Below are 6,708 nucleotides of genomic sequence, written 5' to 3' on the forward strand. Positions count from 1 at the left end.
GAGTTTTCTTCTTTATTTTCTCTGATCCAGATACCGTACTTAGCCTAACCTTACTCTTGGCAGAAATATTTTGTTTCCAACGAGAAGCTTCACAAACTTTACAAGTCTCCCTTTCTGCATCTGCCTCCCAAAATAACATGCAATCATTTGGACATGCATGAATTTTCTCGTAACTCAATCCTAATTTACGAATAACTCCCTTCATGTCATTAAATGACTTTGGCAACTTAGCATGTGTAAATGCTTCTTTCAGCAAATCAAGCACCATAGATATGCCTTTGTCACTTATCCCACACATACACTTGATATGGTACAACTTCAATATAAAAGACAACTTCGTGAATTTTGTGCATCCATCATATAGCTCTTGGGTAAAATCAGCAAGCAACTCATCAAAACTTTCTTCTTTTCTAAAATTTCCACTTGAAGTTGATGGTCTATCAGTGTCCATAGGCTGCTCACAAGATCCAAATGCATTTTCACCATACATATTAGTATTAATACCAGGGAAAAGATCATCCAAGAGATTCAAAGTTGAATCCATTTCAACTTGAGCTAAATCATCAGTAGGTACTCTTGCATTTTCTGTGACAAATATTCTCTCTCCGTGAAACACCCAACTTGTGTAAGAACTTAAAAAGCCATAGCATATCAAATCACCTTCAATATCTTCTCTTGACTTGAATTTGGCTAGAGAACAACGGTTACATGGACATTTCATTGTGGCTGCAGTTGATTTACTAAATGCAAAATCCAAGAAATTTTTAACCCCAGATAAGTAATCTTGAGATAAACGTGGTTTCTTTATCCATGACTTATCCATCAAAACCTGAAAGAACGTTTTTGGGTTTTACTTTAAAGAAAAAAATAAACCTAGAAAAATTAAGAAGATTAATAAACACCTAATTAGGAATAGAATCGGCGTGAAGTTGTCCGGTTGTTGTGTGAATAAGAAGTCGTGGTGTAAGGCGAACCGAGTCGTAACTTGTTTGATTAATTCCAATATGTGTTGTTCAAGCCGAGTGTTTCTTCACAAATAAAAGTCAATTCTCAAGAAAATCCTGCGTGAGACCATAATTCTAGAGTCAAATAATTAAACAAACCCTGATGTCAATCTGTAATTAATTAAAGCTAATCATAGAATCAAAGTCAGAAAAACACTTACTTATGATTAAGGATCTAATTTGTGTTAAAAACTCCAAGAAGAAAAGAGATGCTAGTTGGGATTAGGTTTGTCGATGGTGATACAAATTATTAAAGATTTTGAGTTTTTTTGTTTACGTTCACAAGTCTTTTTGTAAACATATTTATTAATTATATAAATATAATTTAATTTAGAATCAGTTTTTTATTGATATAAGTTTTATATCGTTTAAAAAAGTGATTTTACAAAAAAAATAAAGACATCAATTATCTAAATGATATAAAAATATATTTTATATCACTTTTAATAAAGTGATACAATCTAATAGAAACTGAATCAGTTTTAAATAATTGACGTAATATTAGATAATTATAATATCAATTGATATGATTGATGCTAATAATATTTATTTGCGTCACTTGAAAATAAGTAATTTAAAATTACTTCATTTAATTTTGTGATACAAAATAAATGATATAACATACCTGTTTTTTTGTAGTGAGAGAAGAATGCTCTCTTCTTTCTTTTACAACATACAGTATTTTTTCTAATATACTTAATAAACTTTGGAAATTTTAAATTTAAATTTTCTTCAGAAATAATGGGCCGGAAACTAATGTTTGATGTTTCTATAATAATACATAGCCACGGCTCTGAATTGCTCTTAATGATATCCTCTTCAAAGGTTATATCGCAAACCATTCACAAGGGTCGTTATTCTCTTTCCAGCTCTTACAAATCAACTTAGTTGTCAAACTGTCCAACAGTTGAAATTAAGATATCCTGGTCATCACCACAATAACAAAACAAAGCCAACAAACGACATTTCAAAAACTTGTCATCTTCAAGATCCTGGTTGCAAGGAGACGACGATCTCACAAATCCTGAAAAAAAAATATAGGATCATCAGCTTTTCGATTTCAAAATTGTAGCAATTAAAACAAAAAATGAAAACAAATAAATTAAAGTAAAAAAACAGAAATAAAAAGAGTGAAACACCTTTATGTCCTTAGAGATATATATTTATGAATTTAATTATGATTGCCTGTTGCTGAGATAACGATAGCAATCAACGACCAGTAATTTCATTTGTTGTTTGTTTGCTTGACTGGTTTAAAAATAATTCTTTAAAATTGTAAAATTTTATATTTATAGATTTATGAAATGTATATTATCTTCACAACAATACAAAATAATTAACAAAGTTTATTAATATTAATAAAGTTCAAACAATTAAGAAGATTCGAAATTGGGATTTTTTTTGGTGTGTGTTTAACAACGTAAACTAAATATCAATTAGTTTATCTATCTTAACATTTTTGGAGTACATTTTGTGTCATTTTCTCTTTATCTTTGTATCCAAACACAATGATTTCCTTATTTGATAATATTAATTTTCTAAAATCTATCTACCTAATTTAAAGCAATATATTAGATTAAAATATAATTCTCCTTACACTTTTATTTAACTTTATATTTAATTATTTAAATTACTATTTAATGCATAAAGTTAATAAAATTTTATATTTTTTTCAGCATATGATGTGATTTGAATTTTTATAAACGGGTATATATTTTAAAAATTGTTTTAGGATTTTTATAACCAAACAATTATATTCGGATATAGATTATTTTACATTTGAGTTATTTTAATATATAATGAATATGTATCTTAACCTTTTGGAGTACATTTTTGTGTCATTCTCTATATGTTATCTGGATTTCCACAAAATACCCTTAGGTTTAGACAATTAATCAAAGCTTATTAAGGTTATTTGTGTGATCCTAAATGTCGGGTGGGTTTTAATTCTCAAATCAAATTTTGATTGCACTAATCAGATCTTTTTTAATTATAAAAGAAAAATAAGGTAAACATGGAATTCTACAAATAAAGGAAGAAGATAATATCTACGATGATGTGAATAACAAAACTGTTTTCAAATGACAGAAGATACAGTTAATAGATTCCGATGAATAAGAGAAGATGATTTCATTTTCCAATTATAAGTTCTTCTCACAAAACATAAAAGCACACTCATTAAAACATAGGATATTAGAATCATATTCCGAATATAGTTTCCCAAAATTTTCATTTTGAAATCAAATCAAATCTTCTAAACTTGCTCATCACGTTTTTTTGCGAATTCTAAATGAAAAACCCTACAATCTTAACTATACACTATAAATACTCTTCCTTCACTTCACCTTCAAGCACCAAACTCTTCCACTCTTCTCTTAAGCGAAAACAACTTAACTATGGCTTTCATTCACCTCACCTAAAATCACCAAGCTCGACACCCTTATTCCAAAGCACAAGCAAACAAATTAATTATGACATCTCCAATGGTTCGCTTTCTTATACATCTACTTAGATGATATTGTGTTATATGAAGTTCTTCTATATGTCGTATTAAATATGTCTTATTTTTTTAAAAATTACAGGTGACTCATTTTCAAAGTGGGTTTGAAAAGGAGAACAAGCCAGATCATATATTACCAAGCAAACTTCAATCTTTATTTAAGTTATTTCATCCATAGATAGAAAAAACTATATACTTATATGAGTTTTTTTCTAACCTTTGTCCAGATTGATTGCTAATGCCTTAGCTTCTTCCATTTTTTTGGTTCATAAAGCTTCACCTACGAAGCAAAACATATGTATATATACACAAAATTGTCATATCTAAATTCATTAAACAACCCAAATCTTGCCTTTATTTTCTTCCATATATAATCCTGTAAGAATTTTTTGTTGACAAACTAATTAATTTGTTGAAGTCTTAACAAAACTGAATACATAATCAATATGTTTACTCTTACAACATTTGGCTGTCCAAGTAACAACAAAAAATAGTCACACAAGTTATCGATTTCAAATCTATAAATTGGTTAATCATTATCGATTTCAAATCAATCCAGTTCGTAATAGCTATGTTATTGATGCAATTCATTATAACAGGCCATATGTAAAATCGATCAAGTAAGTGATCTTTTGTATTGGTAACTATCAAACAGAAGATACCCAATAAAGCAAAACCATCAACTATCCTTATCCGTGCCAAACAAGAAAGAAACTTGATTTATTTATAATATATACTTTAGATAACACAAATTATTAATTATTGTGAGAACACATACACATATATAACAATGTAACATTTATATTAAAAGGGGGATATTCAACTTGTTTTTTCTAGGATTTGGTTAGATTTTAATATTTTAGGATTTTGAGAAATTTGAGTAAGATTTTAGGAGATTTGATGATTTGTTAGAGATTTTAATTTAAAGAAAATAAAAATGAAATGAGAATCTGTGAGATTTTGTAAGTGATTTTAGGATGTTTCAAAACACACCATTTGTCTACTTTTTTTTTTATGATATATGAATATTATTTACCAAAAGGAACAGTTTTTTTTTTTACAAGAGCTTGGCGTAGCAGTGGTAATGAAAAAAGGGAAGTACAAGATGCCAAGATGCCGAGATACAATAGAGTAGATTTATTCGAGTTTCTCTGTGAAGATTGCAGGTGCAGGAGAGCGCATTGGTGGTGATACCCCAAGAGTGTGTTGGATTTAATTGAGTTTAATTATCTTAATTATTAAGCTAGAGGTTGTATTTGTATTAAACGATGCTTATAAGCATTGTGACGTTTGTAGCAGTTACAACGTTTGATTTAAAAACATAGTCTCATCATTGTAAAACTCAAGTTTTTCCAGTTTATTAATAAAATCACAAGTTTCTCTAATACTCTGCTCTATCTTCTATAAAACACATCAACAAGTACGTTTGTTTTGTTTATTTGTGAGAGAGAAGCTTTTGCTTCTAACATGGTATCAGAGCCCTACTGATTCAAGAGCCAAATTTTTCTAAGTTAAGAGTTCAATAAACACAGAGAGAGTTATGGAGATGGTGTCGAACATGAAGAAAATATTGGCTATTCAAGGGCCAAATTTCCTATGTGTATTTAAGCATCTTGGCTATTGTAGAATCGAACATGAAGAAAATATTGTTAAGAAACTTTTGTTCTTGTGTTGTTCTTATGAGCAATTCTCTTTGGCTTTGAAGAGTGACTGAAATTAGCTTTTATAGCTAACATTTGGTATCAGAGCCCCAATTTGATTTCTTAATCAAATTTGGATCCTCAGTGTCATGTTAAGTGCATGCTTTATTTGGATCAAAGTCAGTTTCTTTCAGATTTCGATATTACAACAGTGATGATCCGATCGATCTATGACGTTTACGATGAAGACGGCTTCATTGAGGGAGTGAACGATGGTCGACGTGTGGAGGTTAGTGGGCAAGGTGGTTTCAGTTCAACAAAAACTCTCGACATCAACCCGCTAAAAGAAGAGGCCGTCACTGCAGTAACTAAAAAATTTAATCACGTCAACGTGAGAAACCTTGGTAAGCTACTTCTATCTTCTTTACGATGGCTGAAACGAGAAGGAAACAAGTTTGTGACTGATGCAACGTATGAAGGCAATGAAAGATATGAACCTGTTTACTTCATGAGAACCTTGAGGACAAGGCTCTTTTCCGGCGGTGGCGTCATGTACGTAGGGTGTGAGTTTTATAGGGTTTGACCTTTTTTTTCTGGAAATCCTTCATTGTATGAGTCATATTTTTTAACTAAAAAAGCTAACAAAGTCTTTTAAAATTATTCAAAGTAGCTATTTTTAAAAAATTTGTAATATTTTGAATAACAGTACATTTTAAGTGAGTTTTACATATTTGAATTGAATAACAAGAGATCGTGAATCATTCTAAATAATTTTATATAAATTTCAAGTTGAATAACATAGGATTTTAAAAGAGTTTTAAAAATCATTAATTGAATAACAAGTAATTTTAAAAATACTTTAAAATCTTCTAAAATATGAGTTTAATACCCCTCTAAAACTCAAAAAAACTTGATCTATTTATAATATATTCAAAAGTTTTAAAAAAAAAATTATCCGTGGTGTACCACGGGTTAAACCTAGTTTATTATAAACATGTTACCATCAAGAAGTCCTCTTTTCCAAAAAAAACCGATGCTGCAATATGTGTTTCTCATTTCTCAAATTAAGTTGGCGATCATATGATTTAAAGTCGATTAAAATAAAATGCTTTTCATAAAAATATAAGTTAATTCTTAATCATCTCATATTAATTTGTTTTGTAGTTAGTAGGTAATTACTAATTGTTTTTTAATCACTTCACTAGACACCATTCGTTTCATTGCTTACGACGAGTTGATTCTGTGGACTGAAATCAAATTTCTGATTTATTTCCATGTTTAAATTTTTTTTGTTACCATGGTATTATTGGTTTAATTAGAATCGATGATTATAAATCTTAATACTTTTACTATTTTTTTCTGAATAAATGTAAAAATATATTCAACCCAAGAAAAGCTTTTTTACATCGAATGCATCCTTAATTGAAACAAAATTGAGAGTATATATAACAAATTAAACTTTATTTGTGGGGCCAAATCAAGGTCATCGGCATACTTGTGCGTATCACTGTATACTGTGTGTATTTATTAATATTTTTTCTAATGGCAGGGGGGGGGGGGGGGG

Source organism: Camelina sativa, chromosome 11 (genome assembly GCF_000633955.1).
Source record: "Camelina sativa cultivar DH55 chromosome 11, Cs, whole genome shotgun sequence".
Classification (NCBI taxonomy): domain Eukaryota; kingdom Viridiplantae; phylum Streptophyta; class Magnoliopsida; order Brassicales; family Brassicaceae; genus Camelina; species Camelina sativa.